General features: G+C 36.4%; 1 protein-coding gene across 5 annotated transcripts in view; it reads right to left on the bottom strand.

The window, feature by feature from the left end:
• Positions 1-20,968, bottom strand: part of PEAK1 (pseudopodium enriched atypical kinase 1) — a 321,626-nt gene that overhangs the window by 173,352 nt on the left and 127,306 nt on the right. For 4 of the 5 annotated variants that reach the window (XM_034993978.1, XM_034993980.1, XM_034993979.1 and 1 more), the window contains one exon: positions 19,931-20,012. The exons of the other annotated variant lie outside the window; for it this stretch is intronic. The gene's annotated coding sequence lies outside the window, so the exon portion shown is untranslated. The remainder of the gene's footprint in view (positions 1-19,930; positions 20,013-20,968) is intronic. 5 annotated transcript variants of the gene reach the window in all.

Here is a 20,968-nt window from a genome sequence, read left to right as displayed (position 1 = left end):
GAGAAGGGACTGTCACACTATGACCCAGGGGCCAAATCTGATCAGCCGTTTGTTTATGTATGGCCCACAAGGTAAGAATAACTTTTGCATTTTTAAACAGTTGGGAAAAAAGGCCAAAGAAGAGTATTTTGAGACATAAAAATTATATGATACTCAAATTTTGTTGTCTAGAGATAAAGTTTTATCAGAACACAGCCAGCTCATTTTTTAATATCTTGTTTATAGCTGCTATTGTACTACAAAGGCAGAGTTGTTGTGACAGGGACCATATGGCCCACAAAGTCTAAAATATACACTATTTGGCCCTTTATAGATAATGTTTGCCGGTTCCTGGTCTAAAGTATACTGAACATGTTTATACTCTACAATGACAGGATCAATATTTTAAAACATTACATCAAACAGTTCATTTAAGTACTTACCCACTGGTATATTCAGTCTTTCATGTTTCTAATGAAGTGCTAAATAATAATTTTATATTTAAAATGACCATCCCATAATACTGAATTTTTGCATATTCAAAAATTCATTTTCCTGATTTGTGAGATTTATGAGGTATGATAAATCATTTTCTTTGGATCAGTTTCTGATTTAAAGTTTGTAATGGACTCTGAATTGAAAAATAAATAAACATTCCTACAGATGATACATCATCATTTATAACAATACAGAGGAAAAGTGAATCAGTGGTTAAATGTTAGGTAAAAAATCTGCTTGAGAGCTTCAGAACTTTGTAGAGGTGTTAAGTCTTAAAAATTCATTCTGGAATGATTCAACTTCCATTTCTGACCATGAGGGACTCACCAGGTCTAGAATAATCCTCCCACTGCAAATAACTAGAACACAGGATAAAATATAGGAAAGGACTATTTTCAGACATGGGCAGTGCAGGACTGTGATCCCTGAAAAAAAGGAAACAAACAAGGCAAGGCCTACCATCACTCAAGCCTCTCAGCTAGGAAGCAATTAACCACTTCCGAGCAAGGAGGAGGAACCCAGACAGAACCTGGCAATCTTGTTGACTTGAGGAGACAGAAAAAAGTGCAAGGAGGCCAAGGTGGCTAGAATTTATGGGGCAGAGTTCCAAAGAGGAGAGAAAGAGTTCCAGTAATTCCAATGAGGGTTCCCTAGAGTTTTTAGCTAAATAAAAACCTGTACATGAGAAGGGTAAAATTTCTTTAGACCAGCTAACAATAATTTCTAAAGAAAGAAAGTTACCAGGGAGTTGTATGACAAAGGCTTCTCAGAACTGACACGGGGCCAAGATTTCAACAAAGTTCCTTCAAGCAAGAAGGGGAAAACCTTGTTGAATATACAAGGCAGTAGTGACCCCAGAAGCTCCACACCACAGCAGCAAGGGGAAAGTAGCCCTAGAATAAAAGCTACTATAGACCCACCTGAAAGGACCTTGAAAGCCTAGAAACAAATCAAACTAATATGCGATTTATAATGCCTGTCAGGAAAAAGTCCAATATTCTTTAAAGGAATGCCACAAAATCAAGGATTCAACAAATAAAATTCACAAATATGTGACATTAAATTAAAAATTACTGGACAAAGAAACAGGAAAACCTGACACATAACCAGAAAAATACCAGTCAATAGAGAGAGAAACAGACCTGGAAATAACAGGCATGATGGAATTAATGGGGTAAAGGCATTGAAAGGGCTATTACAAGTATGCTGCATATTCAAGAATGTAAATGAAAACAGGAATATAGTGAAGAGAGAAATGGGGGGTTTTCTAAAAGAGCCAAATAGAACTTCTAACAACTAAAAAAATATATATATATACATATATATAACATTCAAAATGAAAATTTCACTGGATGAGACAAACAGTGGTTTATGCACTGCAGAAAAAGAGATCAGTGACCTTCAAGACACTTTGGGGTACCTGGATGGCTCAGTCAGTACAGCATGTGACTCTTGATCTCAAGGTCATGAGTTTGAGCTCCACGTTGGATGGAGAGATTACTTAAAAAAAAAATAATAATAATAATAAAGGGAAAATGCAGAAAGGAAAAATGACCGTAGGCAATGGAAAAATACTGTTATAAAGGTCTTACATTATATGAGAAGTGATAGAATATTATTTGATAATAGAAGGTAGTAAGCTAAAGAGGAATGGTATAAATTCTAGAGCAACCACTTAAAAAAAAAAAAAAGAGGTAGAACAAAGAATAAGCCAATAGGAGAATAAGCCAACAGGGAACATTAAATGGAAAAGTATAATTAATTCAAAAGAAGCTAGAAAACAAACAGCAAGATGGTAGATTTAAACCCAAGCACATTAATAAATATGTTAAATGTTAATTATCTAAATAGTCCAATTAAAAAACCAATAAAAAAGCAAGACCAATATATGCTAGCTATCAGAATCCTACACTAAAATAAGGAAATAGGTTAAAGGTAAAAGGATGGAAGATTCACCAAATAAACCAAAATCTTAAAAAAGCTTAAAGCCATATTTGTACCAGACAATACAGAAGAAAAAACAAATATTACCAAAGATAATGAGGAACATTTCACAATGATCAAGGGTCAATTCATTTAGAAGACAGAATAATTCTAAATGTGTATGTATAGAATACCAGAAGTACAAAACACATGAAGTAAAAACTGACAGAACTGAGGGGAGTAAAACAAACTACAAATACAGTTGGAGACATCAATATTTCTCTCAGTAACTGGAAGAGCAGGTACAGTGAAAATTCAGCAAAGATAAAGATGTGAATAGTACTCTCAACTGAATCGATATTTATAGAACATGCACACCAGCAACAGCAAAATATAAATTTTTATACTGCCTATGAAACATTTACCAAGACAGACCATCTGCTGAGCCAGGAATAAGTCTTAACAATTATAAGAACTGAAACTATACACAGTATGTTCTCTTATCACAATGGAACTAAATTAGAAATCAGTAACAGAAAGATATCTGGAAAATTCCCAAACATTTAAAAATTAAATACATACGTCTAAAATAACTCAAGGGCCAAATAAAAACTCACAAAGGAAATCAGAAAATATTTTGAAGTGAATGAACACGAAAACGCAACTTTGCAAAATTCTGAGATGCAGATAAAAAAGTGCTTTGAGGAAATTTATAGTTTTCTATGCTTATATTGGGGGGGGGAACATCTAAAACCAATTACTTAAGCTTCCACCATAAAAAGCTAGAAGAAAAGGGAACAAATTAAATCAAAGTAAATAGACACTAACAAAATAACCAAGAACAGGAATCAATAAAACATTCAACTGAAAAATAGGAAAGATGAAACCAAAAACAGGTTCTGTGAAAAGAAAAAAAAAATCAATGAAATTGATAGACCTTTAGCTATACTGAATGAGAGAAGACAGAAATCATCAATATCAGGCATGAAAGGGGAAACATTACTTGAGAGTCTACAGATATTAACAGAACAAGAGACTATGATGAATGATTTTATGACAATAAATTTGACAACTAAGATGAAATAGACAAATTCCTTAAAAGACACAGATTACCAATACTGACTCTGGAAGTAACAGATAACCTGAATAGCCTTATATCTGTTAAAGAAATTAAATTTGTTTTTTTTTTAAGATTTTATTTATTTATTTGAGAGAGTGAGCGTGCACGAGTGCAGGGAGGGGCAGAGGGAGAGGGATAAGCAGACTCCTGGCTGCGCAGGGAGCCCAATGTGGGGCTCAATCCCAGGACCTTGAAATCATGACCTGAGCCGAAGACAGTTGCCTAATGGACTGAGCTACCCAGGCACCCCAAAGAAATTAAATTTGTAATTTTAAAATGTCCAGCACAAAGAAACCTCCAAATTTTAAAATGGTTCACTGGTGAAGTCCACCAAACACATAAAGACAGAAGTAATATCAATCCTACATAAATTCTTCTACAAAGTAGAAGAGGGAACATTTCCCAACTGATTTTATATGGCCAGCATCAGATTGATTCCCAAACCAGAAAAAGGCATTTTAAGAACAGTACACATCCATATCTCTCACAAATATAGATGCAAAAATCTATAACAAAATAGCAAGTAAAATTCAGCAATATATTAGAAAGAATGCAAGGTTGATTTTACATTTTTTAAAAATCAATGTTATTAATCATATTAACAGAATAAAGGAGAAAAACAATATGATCATTTCAAACACAAAAAAGAACTTAACAAATTTCCACACTCATTCATAACAAAACTTCAGACAATTCAGAATACAAAAAGAACTACCTTAATTTGATAAAATGGATCTGTTAAATGCTGACATAATAATAAATAATAAACATTCTATTCAACATTACACTGGAGTTCACAGCAAATGTAATAAGGCAGGAAAAGAAAAGCATAAAAATGGGAAAGGAAGAAGTTAAGATGTCTTTATAAGAGACATCATTGTCTATGTAGAAAATCCTAAGGAATTTACAAAACAAATACAAAAACTGCTAAGTGATTTTAGCAAAACTGTAGAATACAAGGTCAATATATATATATCCATTATATTTCTGTATCTATCAACAAACAGCTAGAAATTTTAAAACTTTTAAATGCCATTTATAACAGCAATTAAAAACATGAAATACTTCAGTTACCCCTTACAAAATATGTGCAAGACCTATAAAATAAAAAGTACAAAGCACTGCCAAGACAAATGAAAGAAAACTGAAATAAATGAAGAGATATGCGATATTTATGGATTGGAAGATTCAGTATTATTAACATAGCAATTCTCCCCAAATTCATCTATACATTCAATTCATTTCAAATAAAAATCCTAGGCAGAGCAAGATGGTGGAGGAGTAGGAGACCTGGATTTCGTCTGGTCTCAGGAATTCAGCTGGATAGGGATCAAACCATTCTGAACACCTACAAACTCAACAGGAGATCGAAGAAAAGAATAGCAATAACTCTCTGAACAGAAAAGTGACCACTTTCTGGAAGGTAAGACGTGCGGAGAAATGACTCCAAGGCGATATTCGGGAGGATAGATGGTGGGGGAGGGGGCCTCCGACAGCCGCTTCTGGCAAATGATAGAGCCGCAGAGCACAAAATCGGAACTTTTAGAAGTCGGCTCCGCTGAGGGACGTTGCTCCAGTGGCTAAGCTGGGGGTGGAACCCTCCTGGGACAGTGTGGTCTCAGGACCCTCGGGGTCACAGAAAGACCAGGCGTGCCTGACTGTGGCAGAGCTCCCAGGTATCGGAGCAGGGGAGACGGCTGCAGAGACGGAGCCAAGGAGCGGGCTCTCAGCTCGGGGTTGTCATGAACCATGATCCGCGGCACAGTCGGGCCCCTGCTCCTCCAGCAGGGACCCCAACAAGCAGCAGATCCGGGGAGACTCCCCTTCCTCCCCCGGGAGGAGCGGCATGGGAGCGCACCGCAGGGATCTGCTGGGTTTGGAGACTCCACACAAGTCGGGTGCCAGAGATAGAAATGCGTGGTCACAGGCCAGATGAGCACGGAGGGTGGCCGGAGACCGGGGAGACGGGAGTGATTGACTGCTTTTCTCAGGGGGGCAAACTGAGGAGCGGGGCCCTGAGTTCTTGGCTCCTCTGGGGCGGGGATTGGGAGGCCGCCATTTTCACTCTCAGCCTCCAAAGCGGTATGGAAAGCTTGCAGGGAACAAAAGCTCCCGAGAGCAAACCCAAGCAGATTACTTAGAACAGACTGGCAAGGGCGGGGCAATTCCGCCTCCGGCAAAGACCATTGGGAACCACGGCAACAGGCCAAACCCCCAGAAGATCAGCAAGAACAGCGAGCCAAGACCAAGTTTACCGATCAGTGAGAACAGCAGAACTCCAGCACTAGGGGAGTAATGCACAGAGAATCCATGGCTTTATTACCATGATTCTTTAGTCTTTCAAAGTTAATTTTTAGAAAAAAATTTTTTTTTAATTTATCTTTTTCCCTTTTTTAACCAACATCTTATCAATCCCTTTTTTAAAAAACATTTTTATTTTTCATTTTTAGAGTCATATTCTACCCCTTCATAGTAGTTACCCTTATTTTTGGCATATATATATAAGTTGTTCTCTCTTTAAAATTTTGAGATAGTTTCTTCTAAGAGATCAAAATATACCCTAAATCTCTAGTGTATGGTTTTGTTCTACTCTCCTGCCTGATCACATTCTCCCCCCCCCTTTTTTTTAAATCCTCTTCTTTCTTTTTTCAAACAGCTTATCTTATCAATTCCTTTTATAAAATTCTTTATAATTTTCATCTTTACTGTCATATTCCATCCCTTCATCATATCAACCCTTATTCTTGTACATATATAAGTTTTTCTTTCTTTAAAATTTTGGGAGGCACTTTCTTCTAACAGACCAAAATACACCCAAAATCTAGTGTGTGGCACTGATCTATGCACCAGCCTGATCATATTTGATCATATTCTGGTTTTTCTTGTTTTGTTCTGTTTTTGTTTGTTTTTATCTTTATCTTTTTCTTTTTTTTTTTTCCCCTTTATCTTTTTTCTTTCTTTCCCCCTGGCTTAGGTCTTTTCTGATTTCTTTAGAATACATTTTCTGGGGACGTTGTTACCCTGTTAGCATTTTGTTCTCTCATTAATCTATTCTCCTCTGGACAAAATGACAAGATGGAAAAAATCACCTCAACAAAAAGAACAAGAGGTAGTACCGACTGCCAGGGACCTACTCAATACGGACATTAGTACACTGTCAGATCTAGAGTTCATCACTTTAAAGAATCATCACTTTAAAGATACTAGCTGGGCTTGAAAAAAGCATGGAAGTTATTAGAGAAACCCTTTCTGGAGAAATAAAAGAACTAAAATCTAACCAAGTCAAAATCAAAAAGGCTATTAATGAGGTGCAATCAAAAATGGGGGCGCTAACTGCGAGGATAAATGAGGCAGAAGAGAGAATCAGTGATATAGAAGACCAAATGATGGAAAATAAGCTGAGAAAAAGAGAGATAAACAACTACTGGATCACGAGGGCAGAATTCGAGAGATAAGCGATACCATAAGACAAAACAGCATTAGAATAATTGGGATCCCAGAAGAAGAAGAAAGAGAGAGAGGGGCAGAAGGTATATTGGAGCAAATTATAGCAGAGAACTTCCCTAATTTGGGGAAGGAAACAGGCATCAAAATCCAGGAGGCACAGAGAACCCCGTCAAACACAATAAAAATAGGTCAACACCCCGACATCTAACAGTAAAACTTAAAGAGTCTCAGAGACAAAGAGAAAATCCTGAAAGCAGCTTGGGAGAAGAGATATGTAACCTACAATGGTAGAAACATTAGACTGGCAACACAGAGACCTGGCAGGCCAGAAAGGACTGGCAGGACCAGAAAGGACTGGCAGGATATATTCAGAGCACTAAATGAGAAAAATATGCAACCAAGAATACTATATCCAGCTAGGCTCTCACTGAAAATAGGAGAGATAAAAAGCTTCCAGGACAAGCAAAAACTAAAGGAATTTGCAAACACGAAACCAGCCCTACAAGAAATATTGAAAGGGGTCCTCTAAGCAAAGAGAGAGCCTGAAAGCAACATAGACCAGAAAGGAACACAGACAATATACAGTAATAGTCACCTTACAGGCAATACAATGGCACTAAATTCCTATCTTTCAATAGTTACCCTGAATGTAAATGGGCTAAATGCCTCAATCAAAAGACACAGGCTATCAGATTGGATTAAAAAACAAGACCCATTGGTATGCTGTCAGCAACAGACTCAGTTTAGACCCAAAGACACCCCCAGATTGAAAGTGAGGGGGTGGAAAACCATTTACCATGCTACTGGACACCAAAAGAAAGCTGGGGTGGCAATCCTTATATCCAACAAATTAGATTTAAACCAAAGACTGTAATAAGAGATGAGGAAGGACACTATATCCTACTTAAAGGGTCTATCCAACAAGAAGATCTAACAATTGTAAATATCTATGCCCCTAACATGGGAGCAGTCAATTATATAAGCCAATTAATAACAAAAGCAAAGAAACACATTGATAACAATACAATAATAGTGGGGGACTTTAACACCCCCCTCACTGAAATGGATGGACCAAATAAGCAAAAGATCAACAAGGAAATAAAGAGTTTAAGTGACACACTGGACCAAATGGACTTCACAGACATATTCAGAACATTCCATCCCAAAGCAACGGAATACACATTCTTCTCTAGCGCCCATGGAACATTCTCCAGAATAGATCACATCCTAGGTCACAAATCAGGTCTCAACCGGTAACAAAAGATTGGGATCATTCCCTATTTTCAGACCACAGTGCTTTGAAAGTAGAACTCAATCACAAGAGGAAAGTCAGAAAGAACTCAAATACATGGAGGCTAAAGAGCATCCGACTAAAGAATGAATGGGTCAACCAGGAAATTAAAGAAGAATTAAAAAAATTCATGGAAACCAATGAAACTGAAAACACAACTGTTCAAAATCTTTGGGATGCAGCAAAAGCAGTCCTAAGAGGAAAGTATAGAGCAGTACAAGCCTTTCTCAAGAAACAAGAAAGGTCTCAAGTACACAACCTAACCCTACACCTAAAGGAGCTGGAGAAAGAACAGCAAATAAAGCCTAAACCCAGCAGGAGAAGAGAAATAATAAAGACCAGAGCAGAAATCAATGAAAGAGAAACCAAAAGAACAGTAGAACAGATCAATGAAACTAGGAGCTGAATTAACAAGATTGATAAACCCCTGGCCAGACTTATCAAAAAGAAAAGAGAAATGACCCAAATCAACAAAATCTTGAATGAAAGAGGAGAGATCACAACCAACACCAAAGAAATACAAACAATTATAAGAACATATTATGAGCAACTCTATGCCAGCAAATTAGATAACCTGGAAGAAATGGAGGCATTCCTAGAGATGTATCAACTACCAAAACTGAACCAGGAAGAAATAGAAAACCTGAAGAGACCTATAACCACTAAGGAAATTGAAGCAGTCATCAAAAATCTCCCAACAAACAAAAGCCCAGGGCCAGATGGCTTCCCAGGGGAATTCTACCAAACATTTAAAGAAGAATTAAGACCTATTCTCCTGAAACTGTTCCAAAAAATAGAAATGGAAGGAAAACTTCCAAACTCGTTTTATGAGGCCACCATTACCTTGATCCCAAAACCAAAGACACCATCAAAAAGGAGAATTACAGACCAATATCCTTGATGAACATGGGTGCAAAAATTCTCACCAAAATACTAGCCAACAGGATTCAACAGTACATTAAAAGGATTATTCACCACGACCAAGTGGGATTTATCCCTGGGCTGCAAGGTTGGTTCAACATCCGCAAATCAATCAACGTGATACAATACATTAACAAAAGAAAGAACAAGAATCATATGATCCTCTCAATAGATGCAGAAAAAGCATTTGACAAAGTACAGCATCCTTTCTTGATCAAAACTCTTCAGAGTATAGGGATAGAGAGTACATACCTCAATATTATAAAAGCCATCTATGAAAAACCTACAGCGAATATCATTCTCAATGGGGAAAAACTGGGAGCTTTCCACCTAAGGTGAGGAATGTGGCAGGGATGTCCACTATCACCACTGCTATTCAACATAGTATTGGAAGTCCTAGCCACAGCAATCAGACAACAAAAAGAAATAAAAGGCATCCAAATCAGCAAAGAAGAAGTCAAACTCTCACTGTTTGCAAATGATATGATACTTCATGTGGAAAACCCAAAAGACTCCACCCCAAAACTGCTAGAACTCAAACAGGAATTCAGTCAAGTGGCAGGATATAAAATCAATGCACAGAAATCAGTGGCATTCCTATACACCAACAAGACAGAAGAAAGAGAAATTAAGGAGTCGATCCCATTTACAATTGCACCCAAAACCATAAGATACCTAGGAATAAATCTAACCAAAGAGGCAAAGGATCTGTACTCAGAAAACTATAAAAAAACTCATGAAACAAATTGAGGAAGACACAAAGAAATGGAAAAACGTTCCATGCTCATGGATTGGAAGAACAAATATTGTGAAGATGTCAATGCTACCTAGAGCAATCTACACATTCAACGCAATCCCCATCAAAATTCCATCCACTTTTTTCAAAGAAATGGAACAAATAATCCTAAAATTTGTATGGAACCAGAAAAGACCCCGCATAGCCAGAGGAATGTTGAAAAAGAAAAGCAAACCTGGCGGCATCACAATTCCGGACTTCCAGCTCTATTACAAAGCTGTCATCATCAAGACAGTATGGTACTGGCACAAAAACAGACACATAGATCAATGGAACAGAATAGAGAGCCCAGAAATGGACCCTCAACTCTACGGTCAACTAATCTTCAACAAAGCAGGAAAGAATGTCCAATGGAAAAAAGACAGTCTCTTCAACAAATGGTGTTGGGAAAATTGGACAGCCACATGCAGAAGAATGAAACTGGACCATTTCCTTACACCACACACAAAAATAGACTCCAAATGGTTGAAAGACCTAAATGGGAGACAGGAGTCCATCAACATCCTAAAGGAGAACACAGGCAGCAACCTCTTCGACCTCAGCTGCAGCAACTTCTTCCTAGAAACATTGCCAAAGGCAAGGAAGCAAGGACAAAAATGAACTATTGGGATTTCATCAAGATAAAAGGCTTTTGTACAGCAAAAGAAACAGTCAACAAAAGCAAAAGACAATTGACAGAATGGGAGAAGATATTTGCAAATGACATATCAGATAAAGGGCTAGTATCCAAAATCTATAAAGAACTTATCAAACTCAACAGCCAAAGAACAAACAATCCAATCAAGAAATGAGCAGTAGACATGAACAGATATTTTTCTAAAGAAGACATCCAAATGGCCAACAGACACATGAAAAAGTGCTCAACATCGCTCGGCATCAGGGAAATCCAAATCAAATCCTCAATGAGATACCACCTCACACCAGTCAGAATGGTAAAATTAACACGTCAGGAAACAACAGATGTTGGCAGGGATGCGGAGAAAGGGGAACCCTCCTACACTGTTGGTGGGAATGCAAGCTGGTGCAACCACTCTGGAAAACAGTATGGAGGTTCCTCAAAAAGTTGAAAATAGAGCTCCAATACGATCCAGCAATTGCACTACTGGGTATTTACCCCAAAGATACAAATGTAGTGATCCGAAGGGGTACGTACACCCCAATGTTTATAGCAGCAATGTCCACAATAGCCAAACTGTGGAAAGAGCCAAGATGTCCATCGAACAGATGAATGGATAAAGAAGATGTGGTATATATATACAATGGAATATTATGCAGCCCTCAAAAGGAATGAGATCTTGCCACTTGCAATGATGTGGATGGAACTGGAGGGTGTTATGCTGAGCGAAATAAGTCAGTCAGAGAAAGACATGTATCATATGACCTCACTGATATGAGGAATTCTTAATCTCAGGAAACAAACTGAGGGTTGCTGGAGTGGGGGGTGGGGTGGGAGGGATGGGGTGGCTGGGTGATAGACACTGGGGAGGGTATGTGCTATGGTGAGTGCTGTGAATTGTGCAAGGCTGTTGAATCACAGATCTGTACCTCTGAAACAAATAATGCAATATATGTAAAGAAAAAAAAAAGAAGAAGATAGCAGGAGGGGAAGAATGAAGGGCGGGAAATGGGAGGGGGAGACAAACCATGAGAGATGATGGACTCTGAAAAACAAATTGAGGGTTCTAGAGGGGACGGGGGTGGGAGGATGGGTTAGGCTGGTGATGGGTATTAAAGAGGGCACGTTCTGCATGGAGCACTGGGTGTTATGCACAAACAATGAATCGTGGAATACTACCTCAAAAACTAATGATGTAATGTATGGTGATTAACATAACAATAAAAGAATTTTTTAAAAAGAAACAAATAAAAATCCTAGGGGTCTTTTGTAGAAATATATAAGCTGATTATAAAATGTATATGAAAATCCAAATGAACAGGATAATCAAAATAATTTTGAAAATTAACAACAAAGTAGGAATACTTATAATACCTTCTAGAGTTATAATTAAGCCAAAGCAATCAATACAGTTTGGAAATAGCCTAAGGATAAACCTATAGAAAAATGCAATAGAACAGAAAATCCTGAGGCACCTGGGTGGCTCAGTTGGTTAAGCGTCTGAGTCTTGATCTCAGCTTAGGTCTCGATCTCAGGATCATTTAGTTCAAGCTCTCAACGATGAATAAAAAAAATTTAAAAAGAAAATAGAAAATCCAAAAATAGACCTATAAATAAATCAACTGACTTTCAAAGGTGCCAAGGTAATTCAATGTATAAGAAAATATTTTCAATAAATGTTGCTAAAACAATTGGATACTCACATGTAATGAAAATGAATTTTGTCTTTACCTTGCACATTTTGTTGTTTTGGTTTTTTTTAAGATTTTATTTATTTATTTGACAGAGAGAGATAGTGAAAGCAGAAACACAAGCAGGGGGAGTGGGAGAGGGAGAAGCAGGCTTCTCGCCGAGCAGGGAGCCCGATACGGGGCTCGATCCCAGGACCCTGGGCCATGACCTGAGCTGAAGGCAGACACTTAACAACTGAGCCACCCAGGCGTCATTACCTTGCACATTTTGTATTCATGCAAAAACTAACTCAAAATATACCATAAACCTAAGAGAAAATATAAAAGTATAAAACTTCAAAAAGAAAACAGGAGAACAGTTTATAGACCTGAGCCAGCTGATAAATTTATATACTTTATAAAATTAAAAACTTCCACTGTTTTAAAAGCATCATTATAAAAATTAAGTGGTCAGTATAAACAATTATACCATAACATAAAACAATTAAAACCACAGTAAGATACCACTTACCTAACACTCATTAAAGAGCTAAAATTTGAAAGACTGATAATTCTAAATATTGGCAAGGATGTAGAACTACACTGATGCACCAACCACCATAGCAGCTACTAGGCACATACAGCCATTTAAAATCTAACTTGATAAATTGAATAAAAAATTCAGTTTCTCAGTTGTACTAGCCATATTTCACGTGCTCAACAGCCACATGTAGCTAGTGACTAAGGTACTGGACAATGTAGATACAGAACATTTCATTACTGCATAAACGTCTACAGGATGAATTAATGCAGAACATATGAAATGCTCACACGTTACTAGTAGGAATATAAAATTTTGCCAGCAAGTTTAGCAGCCTTTTTCAAAGTCAAACAAATCTCACCATATAACCCAACAATTCAACTCCTAGGTACTGACCCAGCAGGACTGGTTTCATTAGAAGCCTAGTAGGAGCTGGTATACAGAACCTCTCTGTACTCTCTTTGCAACTTCCTATGACATCTACAATCATTTCAAAGTCAAAAGTGAATTAACTTTGTGAATATTTTAAGAATTCACTATTAGCATTTCTATGATATATACAAGTAAATTTTTCTCTCTTTTCTCTAAAAAAATAAAAACAAAAAATGATCACAGCAGCTTTATTTATAATAGCTAAAAACTGCAAACAATTCAATGTTCATTAACGGGTGAATGACTAAACAGATGGTAATGTAGTCTTACAATAGAATACTTGTCAACAATAAAAAAAGAATGAAGCACTCATCTACACAACATGGATGAATCTCAAAAATATTAAACTGAAAGAAGCCACACACAACAGTTCATAGTGGTTAGGTTCCATTTATATGACATTCTTCAATAGGCAAAACCAAAGTGATGTAGTACAGATCAACAGTTGCCAGGAACTGAATGTAGGGAGAGGTTTTGAACAAAAGGAAGCAACTTGAAAGAGTCCTCTGGGGTTATAGGACTTACTGTACCTTATTTGTAGTGAGAGCTACACAAATCTGTACATGTGTTAAAGCTCACAGAACAAATAAAAAAGTCAATTTTACTGTATGTAAAAGTTTTTAAACTAACAGCAATAATAACAACCATCATTTCCCATTACAATTTTTGAAGTTCCATTGTCAATGATTTGAGTAGACAAAGAATATTCTAGTTCTACTACTGCCACTACTGACGGGTTTTTTTAAAGATTTTATTTATTTATTTATTTGAGAGAGAGAATGAGAGAGAGAGAGCACATGAGAGGGGGGAGGGTCAGAGGGAGAAGCAGACTCCCCACCGAGCAGGGAGCCCAATGCAGGACTCGATCCCGGGACTCCAGCATCATGACCTGAGTCGAAGACAGTCGCTTAACCAACTGAGCCACCCAGGCGCCCCACCACTACTACTTAGTTGATGCTGAGTAACTTAACGTCCCACTTTTGGTTTCTCATTATAAAATGAAAGGAAATCATTAAATGATCTCCAAAGCCTCTCCCTATTCTAAAACCTATTCCTATTCCATGCTTCTATTACATTTCTACTGCCCCAAATTAACAAGGAACACAAAATATTTCTATGCACTCAAGTGGATTCTAAATTCTTGCTTCAGACAGTGTGGCCTGGCTTTCAATATTCTCTGCTATTGGTTTTATATGATCATTTTATAGGGCTCTGACCATTTGACCTTACTTACGAGCTTTGAGCAGATGATCTTTAGATAATAGCACTCTCCCCTATTTGAAATAACCAAGCCTCAGACTATAAGGACTACATAAGATTTCTATTTCCTTTATCACATCAGACATTCTCTGTATTTTGCTATTAAAAAGTCTGTGAACCAGCATTCATGCTACCAAAATGATGCTTGTTATCTTTAATTTTATAAGACATGTGGTATTGGCATTACTGGAGAATAGAAAGTAAGCCATTTTTAATGGTTTCACATAATATAATAAAGTACTTTTTTTTAAACCCTGTATGGAAAATCTAGAGTTCCCCAAATCTTTTACAATCTTTCATATCTCCTGCAGAAGACCTGCAGATGAGTAACATTTCAGACTATGATATCTTTTACTGAAATGTTTATATATAAGGATGAACAAAGTCAGCAAGGAAGCTTATACAATTTTAATTTCAAAATCAGTGTTCATAGCAAATCTGATTGCAATTAATGGTCTTTGGTTTAAGTTTTCCTTGCAGATAGGTTCTCCTAAAAAAAGACCAGAGAGCAAAAGGTTATTTTTTTTTATTATGTTCAATTAGCCAACATATAGTACATCATTAGCAATACTCTCAATTTCATCCAGCAGAATAATTTTTGAATACTTATAAAAAACATTCAATCTTCTCACTTTGAGAAATAAAAAAAAAATGAAGGTGGTACATATATATGCCAACAAATAATTAATTATACTTGTGTTATACTGTTTTTCTCTGGGTAAATTCAAATACCCAGGCAATGACAAATGGACTGATCTTACAAATGCAGGCCAACAGATTCGGTAACTCCCCTTTATCACCTGTATTTCTGGTTTTTAAAAATATGAATCAACTCATTTAATTCTTTAAAATACACACCAAGATATAAAATGAAGTCCTGAGTTATATTTAATTGTTAAATAGCAATACATTTAGAAAAACGAAAACTAATCAACATTTTCTTATAACTTCACTGCCATGTTAAGCTTTAAGAAGAAAGCGGCCAATCAAATAAACTTCTTGCATTTCCTTGGTGTTTAGATCACACACTCACATACATACACACACAAACCAACATCTTTGTATTTCCCTCACTGTCACCCTGAAATTTACTGAACATGACATCAAAAAGTATCTGACAGTTCCTCTTATTTCCATATGTCTATTAAGAACTGATCTCAAATTAGAAAGTACCCTGGCACAGAAACTAAATTCCATAGAAAAAAGCAAATCTATATTAATATTGAATAAATCTGGCAAAACACTTTATTTAGTGCTACTAGATTTGTCAACAAGACAGGAAAAAAAAGTGTTTCAACTATTTCTTTATAGAAATAATTAGCTTAAAAATCAAATAGCTTAATCTATTAAAACCATTCCTTTTGAATCACATGGACCATATACGTACAGAGAGAATGTTTTAATATGAATGAGACAACCAGTCTGGAAGCCTGGCTCTTTAGCAGTAACGCCAAACGAGGGAAGCACAAATCACAGGAAAAAGCCCAGTCACCTTTAAAAATTCTAAGCCCTCAGCTAAATATCATAACTTTACTATGACCACTGAATCACAGCTGGCCAATGAGAAGCTAATTGTAATCCTTAAAACTCACTGTTGTCTGGGCAAGCAGGACACAGTCATATTATAATAGGCACAATTTAATGAAAGTGTTTATGTCAGGTGTTGGAAGTTTCTAGGAGACTAGGTCCTGAGTCATAGCAAAACAAAAATTAAGTATCAATTACTGTGAAGTGGCCTTTTGGGTTTTTTGTTTTGTTTTGTTTTAAGATTTTTTTTTTTTTAATTCATTTGACAGAGAGATAGAGAGCACAAGTGGGACGCCTGGGTGGCTCAGTCAGTTAAGCATCTGCCTTCAGCTCAGGTCAAGATCTTGGGGTCCTGGAACCAAGCCCCACATTGGACTCCCTCCTCAGGAGGGAATCTGCTTGTCCCTCTCCTTCTACCCCTCTCCCCTACTCCCCAGCTCATGCGCTCTCTCTTCTCTCAAATAAATAAAATCGTTTTTTAAAAAAATAAAGAACCTTAAAGCAGCAGTTGGAAAAAACCCTTGCACAAGTTTTGAAATCAGACACAAAACTGAGAATTAAAGACCAGTCTATTCAAATCATCTTCAAATGCCATTTCTCTGAATTCCATGTGTCTTCGATGGAGTGAGAATGGTAGTGGGCTATGAGGCAGAGCTTGGTAGGATAGGGCATGTGGAAAGACCATCAGCAGCTGGGCAAGAGAATCTTTAAAATGACTCTCAAGGAAAAAAGATTTCAAGAACATTCTTCCTCTCTAATTTAAGTCAAATCTTATAATGTTGCTTTCTAATATTTTTCTACATTTACTCCATCTTTTATTGTTTTCCTTTTTGATTAGAACCGTATGAGAGATCCTGCTCCATTAATTCTATAGAATATAGTTTATAATTTTTAAAAACTTGAGTACATGGGGTGCCTGGGTGGCTCAGTTGTTAAGCATCTGCCTTCAGCTCAGGTCATGATCCCAGGGTCCTGGGATTGAGCCCCACATTGGGCTCCCTGATCAGCGGGAAGCCTGCTTCTCCTTCCCCTGTTCCCCCTGCTTGTGTTCCTGCTCTCGCTGTCTCGCTGTGTCTCTCTCTGTCAAATAAATGAATAAAATCTTAAAAAAAAAAAAAAGTTAAAAAAAAATTTGAGTACAGAATGAAAAATAGAAATTTTGTTAATGATGAAATTGTAATATCCATAGTGAAAGCACCATCATACCATGCAATCAAAAAAAATCAGCTCCTTTTAAAGGAAGGACAATTTAGAGACCAAAACTATAAAAGAAAAACTACTAACATCCATATACAAGTTTTAAGACAATTTTCTTTCCAATTAAAAAAATATAGATTGTTACAGAAAGTTACAGTAACTTTATAGCTGTAAGAGACTAGGGAACAATCAACTCAACCTTCTCATCTCACAATCAGCTCATAGACCTAAGCAGCATTATCTGCAAAAGCCAAATTATGAAAACAGCCCAAGCGTCCATTGACTGATGAATGGATAAATAAAATGTGGTATATATATCCAAGGGAATATTACTCAGTCATAAAAAAGAACGAAATCTTGCCATTTGCAACAACATGGATGGAGACAGACAAGTATTATGCTGAGTGAAATAAGTCAGAAAAAAACAAATACCGTATGATTTCTTTCATATGTGGAATTTAAAAAAACAAAACAAATGAGCAAAGGGGAAAAAAAAAAAAAAAGAAAGAGAGGCAAACCAAGAAACAGACTCTTAATTATAGAGAACAAACTGATGGTTACCAGAGAAGAGGTGGATGGTGCGGGCGGTTAAATATGGAATGGGGATTAAGGAGGGCACTTGTTACGATGAGCACTGGGTGTTGTATGCAAGTGTTATATCACTATATTGTATACCTGAAACTAATATTACACTGTGTGTTAATTAACTGAAATTTAAATAAAAACTTAAAAATAAATAAATGAAAGGAAAGAAGGAAGGAACCAAAGTAAAGCAATTTGTTGTTCAGCACAGCCAGGTCACTCGCATAAAACAGGTAACATTTCTAAGGGATACCTCCATACTACAGAGCAGAAACAGGAGGAAAAAAAAACCCTCATATCACTAAATGCAATGAAATAATTAAATAATTGTGTGTGAACCTTAGCTTCCCACACTTACTTATTCATTTGTTTTTTTCAGGATCCCCTTTCAAAAGAACTGTTTTAAGTTCCCTTAGCTCACCTACAATTTTTTTTTTATTACAATGTATGGTTTCTATTTGAATTATTTTGTTAAGGATAAAGCAACTCAAATACTATAGTACTGATAAACACAAGAATACTAAAAGTCAGTTATGCTTACTCCTAATCCAGGAATAAATGGAAACAAAGTTTAAATCAGCTCATAGACCTCGGTTTTTGCCACCTCCATCCCTCTTTGTTTCTGCTGTTTATACTGCTGAGGTCATTCCACTTTCATACTGGGAAATGTCTGCTTTTCCTGCTTGGACTTGCTTCACAGATCACTGAATTCTCACTTTCTCATACAACAGGACTTCATCACAGGATATAATTAATCCCACTAAAGCAAGCAAACCTGTTAAACTTTAGGCCCAACTATGAGACCTTGGACAAATTCATTTCTATAATAACAATGATAATATTTAATCCACAAGACCCTGGTGAGGCTCATACGAGGTTAATGTATGTGAAAGAGCTCTGAATGTTTAAAGTGTCACACAAAGGTGAGGGTCTCTGTTTCTTCATCTGTCATATGGGAGGATTCCATTAGCTGATCTCTAAAGACTTTCCTTCCATCTCTAAAAATTCTTTGATATTACATCTGAAGTACATAAAACTCTTCTTACTGAGATGGTAACTTTATAGCTGTAAGAGACGTAGGGAACAATCAACTCAACCTTCTCATCTCACAAAAGGAGTCCAAAGGCAGGCTAAGAGACCTGAAGACCGGAGAAGTCAGTAGGAAAGTTGGGGCAGGCCGGACTGACACCTGACTCTGCTGCATAATACCTTCTGGTATGTGGTGCTCCTCACTATTCTGTGAGCTTAAAAATCCCTCTTCACCACAGCTTAAACAACTACCTTTTCAAACTGGTTACAAAATGAAAAGCTCACTAAAAGATGTAAATTTTAAAAATAGTAAAATAAATAAAACAATAACAATAATAAAATAAAAAGATGTAAATATTATTTTGGTGAAAATGACTTAACTGCTAACAGTCCAATTAAAAATGTTTACAAATGATACTTAACAGCAAAAGGGGATCAAATCAAACTGTCCAGCTATTTGTGTGATATTTAAGTCAGTGGGAATGATATAAACTCTACCTAACCTTTCCTTATTAAAGGTTTTAATTCTGATTTTGTTACTTACTAGCTATGTGATTGTGGGCAATTTATTTATCTCTCTGAGCCTCAGTCCCCTCATCTTTATTTTTTTCAAGCTTTTTTTTTAAGTAATCTCTATACCCAATGTGGGGCTCTCCTTTTACTTCCCCAGAAAGATTCCTGAAATTATATTTATGAGGTCCTCGTCCTCAGATTCAGTTATCAGCAGTTGTACAACAACTAAACCTAAATAAAATGAGAAGCATTGTGACCTAATAGAAGGCAAATGAGGTTTGGAGTGAGTCAACAAATCTGAGTTTGAATACTAGCCTATCTAAGAGATTTGACCTTGAGCAATTTACCAAACTTCTCAAAGTTTCTTATCTGAAAATGAGACTATTATCTTTTTATCATTCTGTCTTTCCTATTCACATAGACATTGCAAATACTTTGAAAAGGGCATGTCTTATTCATCTTTGTCTCTTCCATAGTAAGGTAAGGCTCAAAATTTTAAGATTTGATGCTGGAATAAGGCAAGAAATTGATAAAACAGAATTCAAGACTAGAATAATGTGTTACATTATGAAAAAAGGAAGTACAAACCCAGTTTAACTGGCTCCAACTCTAGGCATTATGTCATTGCTTCCTTTTCTTTCCTTATGAATGATCCTCAAATATTCTTTTCCTACAGGAAGATGCAAAGTGGGAAATAAATATTAGTGAAGGTTATTTGAATCATATTTTAAAAGTGAGCATTCTTTAATTTACCATTAGGCAGTCAAACTGTTACTCGTTCTACTTAGTGGACTTGTTTTTAAGTGCCAAATAACTAAGAGGTGTTTTAGTTTAGGAAATACTATGGGTTTAAGTAGACAAAAAAGTAACCTTACCTCAAAAAATTATTTTTAATGAATACCAATACCTTTGTTAAAGATAAGTACTCAGGACAGGATTGCATGAAGCACTAGTTCATTACATTATGCAAAAATATTTCTAAAACTAAGTTCTTAATCTTCTGGGTGAAGGGTGAGTGGTGAGACATATAAAACTATGAGAATCTGATAAAAACTGTGAACTGCATCTCCCCCAAAATGCACATACATGAATCATATTTTGCATAATATTTTAGTTGAGACATTAAACCCAGTCATCTAGCCTGTGAATCTCTAAAACCTGGTAGTAGACTCTGAGGAACAGTTTTTGAGTTATTCAAAATAGTGGATTTACAGGATTTTAGAACCATAAGCAATTTAGCAATCACCTAATGAAAACTGCTAATAGAAAAATGAAGTAGTAGTGCCGAGAAAGTTAAAAAGAATTAAGTAAAGGCTTACTGTACTCAGGAACAGAGGTGTCCAATTACTATGCTAATCCACAATAAGTCTGACCATGCAAAATTTAGTATAAATCAGTGCCTTTGGTTTAGAATAACTCTTACAATGGAACCCAAACAGCAGACTGCCAAATGGTCTTTTGGTCCAAACATTAGTGGTGGTTAAGAGAATGAATTTTGGAGTTTTTCACAGACATGTGAAAAAGTTGATCAATTCACTTAATACTTCTTATCTTCAGGTTCTTCAAATACAAAATGGAAATAATAAAACCTACCTGTGTAGGATTATTTTAGGGATAAAATCAGAT

This window comes from Mirounga leonina, unplaced genomic scaffold, assembly GCF_011800145.1.
Source record: "Mirounga leonina isolate KUSES-001 unplaced genomic scaffold, KU_Mleo_1.0 Mir_91, whole genome shotgun sequence".
In the NCBI taxonomy this organism is placed as follows: Eukaryota; Metazoa; Chordata; class Mammalia; order Carnivora; family Phocidae; genus Mirounga; species Mirounga leonina.
This window is presented reverse-complemented; position numbering and strand designations above follow the sequence as displayed.